Source organism: Aquarana catesbeiana, linkage group LG13, assembly GCF_042186555.1.
Source record: "Aquarana catesbeiana isolate 2022-GZ linkage group LG13, ASM4218655v1, whole genome shotgun sequence".
Classification (NCBI taxonomy): Eukaryota; Metazoa; Chordata; class Amphibia; order Anura; family Ranidae; genus Aquarana; species Aquarana catesbeiana.
This window is the reverse complement of record NC_133336.1, coordinates 115205744-115219083: the sequence shown is the minus strand read 5'-3', so window position 1 is coordinate 115219083 and position 13340 is coordinate 115205744.

The window sequence follows — 13340 nt, the reverse complement described above, 5'->3', positions numbered from 1 at the left end:
ATCTCTCTATCCACGCCAACAACACTACACAAGGCCGCCGTGTAAGCAGCCTTATATAGTGTGGGACGTGGACTTAGTCCCCCTGAGCCATGATTGGCCAAAGACACCTTGCCTTTTGCCAATTATGGCTCTCTTAGCAGAGGGCGCTGGGATTGGCCAAAGCATGCAGGTCAGGTGCATTCTTTGGCCAATCATCATACAGCAATGCACTGCGATCTTGCAGCGCATTATGGGGCGTTCCGCGGTGCTCAAATTTACCGAGAACGCCCCGTAATGTTCGCTCTGTGGCGAACGGGCGAACACCCGATGTTTGAGTCGAACTTATGTTCGACCTGAACATCAAGCTCATCCCTAGTCCTAACTAGAAAATCTTTTGAGAGATCCTCTACCGACAAATGCACACACACTGAATCTTACTATCCAGAATGAACCACTACATACAGTGGTCGAATGCGCTTGTTACAGAATCCAATCGATCAAACAGCAGCACTCTTTCACTTTTAAGCAGATTTCACTTCATATGGCCCTCAATGGATATATTGTTCCACCATAGATAGAAAAACACTTCATAGTGTTAAATGTTCAATATAAGAATTTATTAAGATCCAGCAAACTTACTCACCACAGGTAAGATGAAATCTCGCATGTACATCAATAATTCACAAGGGAATATTTTCAACCATCAAGATGGCCGAATTTCGTGCTTGATGGCTGAAAACATTCCTTTGTGGATTATTGATGTACATGCAAGATTTTATCTTACCTGTGGTGAGTGAGTTTGCCGGATCCTAAAAAAAATTTTCTACAATATGAAGTGTTTTTTCTATCTATGGTGGAACGATATATCTATTGAGGGCCATATGAAGTGGAATCTGCTTAAGAGTGGAATAGTGCTGCTGTTTGATCGATTGGGTTCTATAACAAGCACATTTGACCACTGTATGTAGTGGTCCACTCTGGATAGTGAGAGTTAGTGTGTGTGCATCTGTGGGTGGAGGATCTCTCACAAGATTTTCTAGTTCAGACCCCACACTTATTGGACTCTCCCTTTTGAATTTCCTGCTTAGGACTTTTTATTCATTTTTAGTGCTACACCTTTGTATGTTTTTACACCAGTCATATAATGACGCTGTACTGCACTGGTGACAGTATGTAAAAAAAAAAAAAAAATTGTGAAAAAAACAAATATTTAATTTATTCATTTTTTCAAAAAAGTGACCAAAGAATTACAATTTCAAAAAACTCACCATGTCTCTTACTAAATATCTCAGACTGTCTACTTTTCAAAAAGGGGTCATTTGGGGGGATATTTGTACTGTCCTGGCATTTTAAGGGCTTCAAGAAATGAGGTAGGCCATCAGTACGTCAGGATTGATCAATTTTCAAATATATATGTACCATAGTTTGTAAACGCTATAACTTTCACACAAACCAATTAATATATACTTTTTGAGATTCTTTCAAAGATATCTAACATAGAAATCTATGCTAGAATACTTTTTGACCTAAATTCATGAAGAAATTAGATTTTATTGGATAGGTTTTATAACAGAGAGTAGAAATGTTTTTTCTGTCCAAAGTTTTCTTTTTTAGTTATGATCAAATACCGCCAAAAGAAAGTTCTATTTGTGTGAAAAAAAAGATATACATTTCATTTGGCGTACAGTGTTGCATGACCATGCATTTGCCAGTTAAAGTATCACAGTGCTGAATAGCAAAAATGGCCCAGTCAGGAAGGAGGTAAAGCCTTCCAGAAGTCAAATGGTTAATACTTGACTTGACGTGAATGTTTAAGATTTTTTTTTTTTAATACTGCTTTGATATTATTGATTACAGGGTATAAAGAACCAGGGCAGAATGTAACAAGTGTAAATAGATTTGTGAAACTCTTTGCTACTCATCTAAGATACTGGCCCTCTTCAGCTTGCCTCTTCTTGATGTTTGTTACTTTTATATATTTTTTTTGCTTGTTTTTACAGATGTTTATTTTGGCCTTCAGTGCAAGAACTCAAAACCTCAGAACTTCTTTATTACCTTCCATGGGCTTGGAAAGCAAGCTACTCACAAGTTATATGCAGTGCCTTGGTGTTGAGCCTTTGTTCCTAAGTAACTATATCTACAATAACTTTTACAGCCAGTGTTCACAGGCTTTTGTTCATTTCAGTATTGCTTCTCTCCCTATACAAGTCTATGGGAATGCAAAAGCAACCTGATGCGGGTCACATTCAAGTGCAGTTATTTCAAATAATCTTAGAATAGTCTCAAACAGATTTCAAAAGCAAGCTACATTTGCCCATTGAAGCCCATAGCCATCAGCGTTTATTATAGTGGACACAACAGTTCTTCTTGCTGATGGGTGGTGTTGGATTATCCTGTAGCTATTTTAGTTCCTATATGACAGGGGTGTCCAAACTTTTTTCAAAGAGGGCCAGATTTGATGAAGTAAACATGCGCGAAGGCCAATCATTTTGCCTGACATTCTTTGAACCATTAAAATTCGGTCTAAGTGTGTTAGTCGGAGCACTAATACACTGCCCAACAAGAATTCTCTTGCCTTTGTGGCTGTATGTGGTGAAGAGATGAGCTCGGGCGTGCTATTTGGATATACCGTATTCATCACGCACCTTCACTTTAAGAGGGAAGTTTCAGGAAAAAAACTTAAATTTTAAATAAAGAACTGTGAAGCAAAATAAGGGTCACTGCCCATCAATGTAGCCTAATCAGTGCCCATCTGCAGCCTCACAAGTGCAATGAATGCAGCTCCACCACTGCCACGAATGCAGCCTCGCCATTGCCATGAATGCAGCACCCCCATTGACATGAATGCAGCACCCCCATTGACATGAATGCAGACTCAACATTGCCATGAATGCAGCTCCCCCGTTGCCATTAATGCAGCACCCCCCATTGACATGAATGCAGCACCCCCATTGACATGAATGCAGCACCCACGTTGCCATGAATGCAGCACCCATGTTGCCATGAATGCAGCACCCCCTTTGCCATGAATGCAGCACCCCCATTGACATGAATGCAGCACCCACATTGCCATAAATGCAGCACCCCCATTGACATGAATTCAGCACCACCGTTGCCATGAATGCAGCACCTCCATTGACATGAATGCAGACTCACCATTGCCATGAATGCAGCACCTCTATTGACATGAATGCAGACTCACCATTGCCATGAATGCAGCACCCCATTGCCATCAATGCAGCACCCCCATAGCCATAAATGCAGCACCCCATTGCCATGAATGCAGCACCCACATTGCCATGAATGCAGCACCCCATTGCCATCAATGCAGCACCCCATGGCCATGAATGCAGCACCCACATTGCCATCAATGCAGCACCCCCATTGACATGAGTGCAGCACCCTATTTGCCATGAATGCAGACTCAGCATTGCCATGAATGCAGCACTCCCATAGCCACGAATGCAGCACCCGCATTGACAAGAATGCAGCACCCCCATTGCCATAAATGCAGCACCCAAATTGACATGAATGCAGCCACCCCATTGCTATGAATGCAGCACCCTCATTGCCATAAATGCAGCAACCCCATTGCCATGAATGCAGCACTCCCATTGACATGAATGCAGACTCACAATTGCCATCATTGCAGCCTGATTCATGCCAATCTACAGCCTTGGAGGAGACAGGGAGGGGGCGGTACGAGCACCAACAGATTACATACAGGAGAAACTGTTTGCTCTGCAGCCTCTTTAATACAAAGTCCCGCCTCCTATGATGGATAGAACAGTCATCCAATGGCAGCGTAGGAGATGGGACTTCCTTTTACAGAGGCCACCATGTAAACAGGAAATTCTCCTGTATGTACGGCACTCGTCCCCGTCCCCTCCGAAGCAGCTGGCATATATATATTTTGTGGCCCCCAGCGCTCGGGGATTCATTGGGGGCCACAAAAGATATATGTCCAAATCACCAGGCAGGCTGTTTGAAACAGGAACATGGGCCACAATTGGCCCGCAGGACGGACTTTGGACATGCCTGCTATATGATTTAGGTGTGTGTTTTATTTAGGAGGTGTAATTTTGGGGTATGTGGTTAATGGCAGGTGCTTATATTTAATTTATTTGGCAAATTTTTAGTTTTTTTAATGACTTATTTATTCAATTTTAACAGACTGTAGACTAATGTATACATTTGATTTACAAACAGTTAGTAAAACATATGCAAAATTATACATAACAAGAATGCACACCAGACTTAAAAAATCATAGAACATTCTAAAATGCATATATCAAATATGTTTTCCAGGTACTAAGTATATTCAAAAAGTAGGTATTGTACAACTCAACATTCATATGGTAACAGTACAGTCCTAGTGAATCCAAAGATCCCATTCTTTGATTTTTTCATTTATTAGAGTAATTCTGCTTGGCAAACATATGTTACAAAATATGTTACAAAATAAGACACTTTCATTTATTATACATACGTACTAGGATACTCTGGTTTACATCTGTAGGGGTGAATCAATCTACACTATATTTTCAAAAGTGTTGGTACGCATGCCCTTACACACATGTGAACTTTAATAGCATCCCGGTCTTAGTTCATAGGGTTCAATATTGAGTTGGCTCACTCTTTGCAGCTATAACAGCTTCAACTGTTCTGGGAAGGCTGTCCACAAGGCTCAGGAGTGTGTCTCTGGGAATGTTTTTCTTTTCTCCATACTCTTTATTAGAAATTGTTTTTCCTTTTTATTTTTTTTACAACACAATTACACATGAACACTTTACAACCACCAACAACTACAGTTACAATTTTGATTATCTCCAGCTATCATAATAATTACCATACACCCCTAGTGCATTATAAACACTCTCTCTCTCTCACTCTCTCTCTCTCTCTCTCTCTCTCTCTCTCTCTCTCTCTCTCTCTATATATATATATATATATATATATATAACAGTATCATACAAAAGTGAGTACACCCCTCACATTTTTGTAAATATTTTATTATATCTTTTCATGTGACAACACTGAAGAAATGACACTTTGCTACAATGTAAAGTAGTGAGTGTACAGCTTGTATAACAGTGTAAATTTGCTGTAAATGGGAAGCAGGTGTGTTAAATTTGGTGTTATCGCTCTCACTCTCTCATACTGGTCACTGGAAGTTCAACATGGCACCTCATGGTAAAGAACTCTCTGAGGATCTAAATAAAAAGAATTGTTGCTCTACATAAAGATGGCCTAGGCTATAAGAAGATTGTCAAGACCCTGAAACTGAGCTAAAGTGTGAACAAGATATGGTGAAAAATACTCCTGCGCTTGTGAGATCGTTTGCTGTAAAACAAAGGTAGTATTGTAGTCAGAGATAGGACTGGGGGAGATGATGGAGCGTGTCCCACTGCCTTAGCTGACCAGGGGTGGTCTGCAAAGGACTGTTTAGTAGGAAGTGGATGGAAGGCGCGTGATCAGACGCTTACATCAAGAAATGTATGGTTTATTTATGTAAAAGAATACAGACATATAGTCATATAGATATAAAATCATACAAATACTACATAATATTATAAAAAAAAAAAGGAAAAACAGGTAACAAAATAAGTACTAGGAAGTTAAAATTGGGGTGTGCCCATATTGAGGCAGGTATTTAAGAAATGCTGACGCGTTTCGAGGAAAACCTCTTCATCAGAGCCAGGAGAACTGGAGCACAGTCTGTATGGGCCTGAAACTGAGCTGCAGCATGGTGGCCAAGACCATATAGAGGTTTAACAGGGCAGGTTCCCCTCAGAACAGGCCTCGCCATGGTCGACCAAAGAAGTTGAGTGCATGTGCTCAGCATCATATCCAGAGGTTGTCTTTAGGAAATAGATGTATGAGTGCTGCCAGCATTGCTGCAGAGGTTGAAGGGGTGCGGCATCAGCCTGTGAGTGCCCAGACCATACGCCGCACACTGCATCAAATTGGTCTGCATGGCTGTCATCCCAGAAGGAAGCCTCTTCTAAAGATGATGCACAAGAAAGCCCGCAAACAGTTTGCTGAAGACAAGCATACTAAGGACATGGATTACCGGAACCATGTCCTGTGCTGTGATGAGACCAAGATAAACTTATTTGGTTCAGATGCTGTCAAGCGTGTGTGGCGGCAACCAGGTGAGGAGTACAAAGACAAGTGTGTCTTGCCTACAGTCAAGGAAAATATAAGTAACACTACGCTAATCCCTAATCACCAAAGAAAAGCAGCTACATAAATATGACCAATATTATACACTAAAATAGAAATGAAATGTAGCGCTAATAAAAGTAACCAGTAATGAAAAACACATCAGTAATGGTGGCCATTAGTAAAGGCCCATGGCTTGACGTGATAAAAGGTGAGTAATAAATGAGATATAATAATGTCCCAATGTGTGGCGATGGGTCAAACACTGAAAAGTCCCAGAATAGACTGTATACAGAATGTTGCACTGGTGCAGGAATCTTCTCCTCTGTATCTCATAGATAATACGATCATGTAATGGGAATAGATGAAATACGCTTACCAAAGGAAGTGGATTCGGATGCCGGTGACACCGAATCAAACAGGCTCAGAGATCCTTGATGGACGGTGGTTGTTCGCAGGAACCCCGGATCTCGAGGGGGATCTTTCCTCTGTAATCACTGTCGCGGCTGCCAATTCCAAGGACTAAGGAAGGGTCACTTGCCTGCAAGTGCGAGGCTGTGGGTTTGCGTTACTGGGGAGATTGTTGGGTAACAAACTAGAAGCAGGTGCGGAACCCAGGAAGAGGATGGCGAGCTACAAGATTCTCCCGTGGCCGTGACCCTTCCTTAGTCATGGAACCATGAATGCCAACATGTACTGTGACACACTGAAGCAGAGCATGATCCCTCCCTTTCGGAGACTGGGCCAAAGGGAAGTATTCCAACATGATAACGACCCCAAACACACCTCCAAAATTACCACTGCCTTGCTAAAGGAGCTGAGGGTAAAGGTGATGGACTGGCCAAGCATGTCTCTATTTATTTATTATTTATTTCAGGTACTTATATAGCGCCGTCAATTTACGCAGCGCTTTACAGACCTAAACCCCTATACATATATATATTCAAAAGAAGAGACAAAATCATACATAGTAACTCACTATATATAAACATTCCCTCAATTTTCTAATAATACTATTGATATATCTGTATGTGACCCATACCATTTCCTCTATGACCCTTTTAACACTTATGACCTAAAATACATTTTGTGCTTTGTGCAGTGGTGCGCAGTCATGTTGGCAAGATAGCACAACCCCCCCATGAACCCTATTCGAAAAGTAGACCCCCCAAAGTCTACTTTCCAAAAAGGGGTAATTTGGAGGGGTTTTGTACTGCCCGGACATTTTAGCACCTCAAGAAATGTGAAGTCAGAAAGTAAAAGCTGCGTAAATTCCAGTATTAGGGATGAGCCGAACACCCCCCGGTTCGGTTCGCACCAGAACCCGCGAACGGACCGAAAGTTCGCACGAACGTTAGAACCCCATTGACGTCTATGGGACTCGAACGTTCGAAATCAAAAGTGCTCATTTTAAAGGCTAATTTGCATGGTATTGTCCTAAAAAGGGTTTGGGGACCCGGGTCCTACCCCAGGGGACATGTATCAATGCAAAAAAAACTTTTAAAAACGGCCGTTTTTTCGGGAGCAGTGATTTTAATGATGCTTAAAGTAAAAAAAAAAAAGTGAAATATTCCTTTAAATATCGTACCTGGGGGGTGTCTATAGTATGCCTGTAAAGTGACGCGTGTTTCCCATGTTTAGAACAGTCCCTGCACCAAATGTCATTTTTAAAGGAAAAAATCTCATTTAAAACTGCTTGCGGGTTTAATGTCATGTCGGGTCATGGCAATATGGATGAAAATCAGTGAGACAAACGGCATGGGTACCCCCCAGTCCATTACCAGGCCCTTTGGGTCTTGTATGGATATTAAGGGGAACCCCGCACCCAAATTAAAATAAGGAAAGGTGTGGGGCCACCAGGCCCTATATACTCTGAACAGCAGTATACAGGCGGTGCAAACAAGACAGGGACTGTAGGTTTGTTGTTAAGTAGAATCTGTTTGTAATTTTGAACATTTTTAACGTGTTTAGCTCCAGCCAAAAAATCTTTTCTAAGCTTTTTGGAAAACATAGGGAAGGGTTATCACCCCTGTGACATTTGTTTTGCTGTCTTTCCTCCTCTTCAGAAGATTTCACCTCACTTTTTTGTCCCTCTCCTTCTTGGCCTTCCAGACATACTAATGGCCTGTAGCTGCACTAAGCTGGGATAGAACACCTGTAATTTTCTTCAAGTAGCTTTATATACTGTAACCAGACAAGCCTGCCTGTCAGTAGGAAGATAACAGGAACGGATCTAGCTGTACACTGTGAGCAGGACGCACTGTACTAAATGTAAATAGTCTAGCTGCCTGACCGTGGTACTAATAGGATCAAATAGAACACCTGTAATTTTCTTCAGGTAGCTTTATATACTGTAACCAGACAAGCCTGCCTGTCAGTAGGAAGATAACAGGAACGGATCTAGCTGAACACTGTGAGCAGGACGCACTGTACTAAATGTAAATAGTCTAGCTGCCTGACCGTGGTACTAATAGGATCAAATAGAACACCTGTAATTTTCTTCAGGTAGCTTTATATACTGTAACCAGACAAGCCTGCCGGTCAGTAGGAATTTAACAGGAACGGATCTAGCTGAACACTGTGAGCAGGACGCACTGCACTAAATGTAAATAGCAGGAACGGATCTAGCTGAACACTGTGAGCAGGACGCACTGCACTAAATGTAAATAGTCTAGAAGATAACAGGAACGGATCTAGCTGAACACTGTGAGCAGGACGCACTGCATTAAATGTAAATAGTCTAGATAGAAGATAACAGGAACGGATCTAGCTAAACTGAATACAGTGTATATATATATATGCAACACCTGGGATGCATATATATACACAATACACTGTAAGTGCAGCTAACTGACTGACTGTTCTGCCTAATCTATCTAACTCAAATCAAATGACACTGTCTCTCTCTCTCTCTATCTCTCAGCACACCGGAACACACACTACACAGGGCCGCCGTGCAGGCGGCCTTATATAGTGTGGGGTGTGTACTAAATGCCCTGAGCCGTAATTGGCCAAAGCCACCCTGGCTTTGGCCAATTACAGCTCTCTCTACTGACAGCGCTGTGATTGGCCAAGCATGCGGGTCATAGTGCATGCTTGGCCAATCATCAGCCAGCAATGCACTGCGATGCCGCAGTGAATTATGGGCCGTGACGCGCCACACGAATTTAGCGCGAACGGCCCATAACGTTCGCAATTCGGCGAACGATCGAACAGCCGATGTTCGAGTCGAACATGGGTTCGACTCGAACACGAAGCTCATCCCTATCCAGTATATATACCATAGATTGTAGACGCTCTAACGTTTGCGCAAACCAGTCAATACACGGTTATTGGGATTTTTTACCAAACACATGTGGCTGAATACATTTTGGCCTAAATTTATGACAAAATTTTAATATATTGGATATTTTTTTAATAAAAAGTTTTTTTTTCATTTATATCGCAAAAAATAAAAATCCCAGTGGTGATCAAATACCACCAAAAGAAAGCTCTATCTATGTGAAAAAAGGGCAAAAATTTCATTTGGGTATCAATTAAAGTAACACAGTGCCAAATAGCAAGAAATGTTCAAGTCAGGAAGAGGGTAAAACCTTCCGGAGGTAAAATGGTTAAAGCTCAACTCCAGGAAAGAATAATTTTCATTAGAGGATAGATCAACAGTCTCTATCACTTACCGTACACCCCACTCCAGCCAGCCTGAGTGATCTTCTCCTTCACCAGATACTCCAGTCTGTATGCAGAGCCTTAATGTCATCATGCAAACACAGGTACTTTAACCCTGTACGGAAACTCCGAGGCAGCTGGAGTACGACTGGAGCTGGTTCTAGTTTACAGAGCAGCTGCGGGTCACAGTGCTCGAGGGAGCCTGCTAGAATGAAGAGTGAAAGTAAGTATTTACTACTCGATCCTCTGTCCTGAGTCATCCAACCCTTGCAGTGTTGGGGGGCACTGCAAAGGTGGATTTTTTTACCGGAGTTGGGCTTCTCCTCGAACTTAACCATGTGGCCGCATGTCTTCCCCAGAGACTGTAGAATAAAATTTAAAGATTTGTATATTGTGATCAAATTTTCCAAGGAGAATAATTTTAATGTTTGTGGTCATTCCTCGTAACTGAGGTCCTCCGCCCCCTTTATTAATTTTGTTGCCCTTCTTCGGAGCCTCTTGAGTTCCATCATATCTTTTTTGAGGATTGGCGACCAGAACTGGACAGCATGCTCAAGATTTGGCTGAACCAGAATTTTGTAAAGCAGTAGAATTAAAGTTTTATCTCTGGAATAAAAAAACTTTTTTATGCATATAATCTGTTGGCCTTGGTTGCTGCAGCTTAGCAATGCATGCTATTGCTGAATCTGTGGTCTACAAGGACCCCAGATCCTTTTCCATCCTTGATTCCCTCAGAGGTTTGCCCCCTTGTGACTATTTTCTATGCATACCATACCATAATTAACCCTGCTTGTACTGTACCGGCAGATCTCATTATCAGTTAAAAACTAGATTTGAACATTATCTATAATATCAAAGAGTTAAAGATTTAGAAGCTGGGCTTCTTCATCGTATGATAATGAGAGGAAACTCTGTATGTCTCTCTTTGTTCGTGGAGACAGATTGAGTTTTCTCTCATTTCAAACTGTTCAAAGTAGCTTGCAATTTGTCTGAGGCCTGCTGCAAGAAAAAAAAACAAGAAAATAAAAACAAAAACTTTTTTTAAGATGTGCTAGATAAATGTGAACATATAACAAACATATAGCGCTGGTTTCTTGAAGTTTACTGCAAGTGGAAATACACTTTAAAAAAACGCATTTATTAAAAAAAATACTGCCATTGAATTACAAACGTCTACAGTAGATAATCAGGTTTCTTTCAAAAAGCTCATGAAGCAATGTCACAAAATAAATCAGCGCTGCATTTGTTGTTCAGCCTATGTCTTGAGAATCATTTATAGAATGCAGAAGACAAAGGTGTCAAATTTTATACACAACAGCCAGACTGCTGCTGCAGGTAAGATAAATTCAGAGAGAATATGATTAGATACTGAGAAATCACACAATGCTTTTCTGTTCTTAAAGTGTATGTTAAAGAGGAGCTCCAATCTCCCCCAAAAAATTAAAAGTCAGCAGCTACAAATACTGTAGCTGCTGACTTTTAATATAAGGGCACTTACCTGTCCAGGGATCTAGTCATGTCCTTACCAGAGCCGATTCTTCAATCGACTTCAGGTGTAGGCGTGGCACCTTCACTAGGGGAAGCATTTCTGCCTACATCCTAATAAATATAAAGTTGCCTTCTATTAGTTCAAAAATCATTCTTCATACTAAATACTGGGTGATCCTGCCAGTCCCCTGCCAGTTCTATTCTGACTGTGCTAACCACAGATGCATTGTCAGGTTGTGTCCTTGCTTCTTTCTTTGAAGCTTACAGGACTCCCCCAGACCAGTTCTGTTGACTAAAAGCTTCTTCAAATTGAATTGAGTAATTTAAGTAACGTGACAGATGGATAAAAGTTTTTTTTTGGGTACTTAGGTGTATACAAGGCAAGTACAGTGGCATTTTTGAGCTTACAAAGTATATATGATGAGAACGTTTTCTTGTTAAATACTAACACATAGCATGGAGGCTTTATATTTTCTTATTTATGATGTTAAAAAAAGGTTTCCAAATTTTGTCATTCAACATTATTCTGAAAGCCCAGTTATACCTTCCTTGGTATAACTCTGGGTGCTGCTCCACTGCATGAGGGTAGCCACATTTGTTGTATTCATGGTGTCATAAAAACATGTGTCCATGGTGTCCTGAAAATATGGAAAAAGAGAAAGGCTGCTTTAAATTTTTCTATCATCTGCTCCATTATTTCCCAGTCATTTTTCTCCATGGTCTCTTCTTACCATCCTGCAAATGCATAGCAAGCACTATGGGTTCTTTGACTTGAATTAAGACATTTGGCAAGTGTTGTGAGTTGCCAATGTCTGACAAAAGTTGCAGACAAGATCAAAGCTTTATTAAAGTCATAGTAAAGGCTTGTTTTTGTTTTTTTTCTTACAAATAACAAACATGTTATACTTACTGCTCTGTGTAATGGTTTTGCAAAGAGCAGCCCAGATCCTCCTCTTCTTGGGTTCCCTAGCAGCACTCCAGGCCCTTCCCTCCTGTCTGGATGCCCCCAGAGCAAGCAGCTTGCTCTGGGGGCACGCAAGCAGGCTTGCTCCCAAACCGCTGCTCTGAGTGTCTATTAACACATGGAGCTGTGGCTCGGTCCTGACCCCTCTCTCTCCTCATTGGCTCACTGGCTGTAATTGACAATGGCTCCCACTGCTGCCTCAGCCAATAAGGAGTGAGAGATTCCGGAGAGCCAAAGCTGTTGTGCACATCACTGGATCGCAAAGGTGCTCAGGTAAGTATTGGGTGGCTGGGGCTGCTGCACAGAGGTGTTTTACCTTCATGCATTCTATGCATGAAGGTAAAAAAACTTGAGCCTTTGTAACTACTTTAACGCAGCACAAATGCCTGTTTTTTTATGCCCATGTGAATTAGGCCTAACAATATACTTCAGTATAACAATATACTTCTCTTATTTTTCCTTACATATACCATTGAAAGGGTTTTGTTATATATTTTAAATGCAGAAATCTTGTGAGCTGAATGAACTTCCTGTGCTCTCTGTCTCTGCACAAGGATGTGTTATGAAAATGAGGAGGTGAGGAGGTGGAGTTTTCTTTAAAACCCATCAGAAATGAAATAGGCAGGGCTGACACCACATGCTTAGGAATTCAGAGCTGAGTAGCCATTCCAAAGAAGGAACTAGGAGCAACCTATTTTCCTGACACAACAACAGTTCTTTTTGTGAACTTGCCATGTATTTAAAGAGATACTGTAAAATGTGATATAACTTTGCTTAAACATTCATTTTAACGTGTTTAAAGAATATGTTACCTCAACATTTCATATTCCTAATATGTGTCTATTGTACCATGGTAAATTAGCCTGTTCCCCTGTTTTCTTAATTCAAACTGACCATGCTAGGCATGAGAGCACATCCTTCCCAGTGTGTCAGTTTTCTGACTGTGCTAGAACATCCTGCCTGTCCTCTAATGGTCAGACTTGTGCAGACACACCCTCGACCCTTCATTCACATCCATTCACTTGCAAAATTTGTATACTGCTATTTCTCCACCTCCACCTCTCTCAGCCTCTTATGC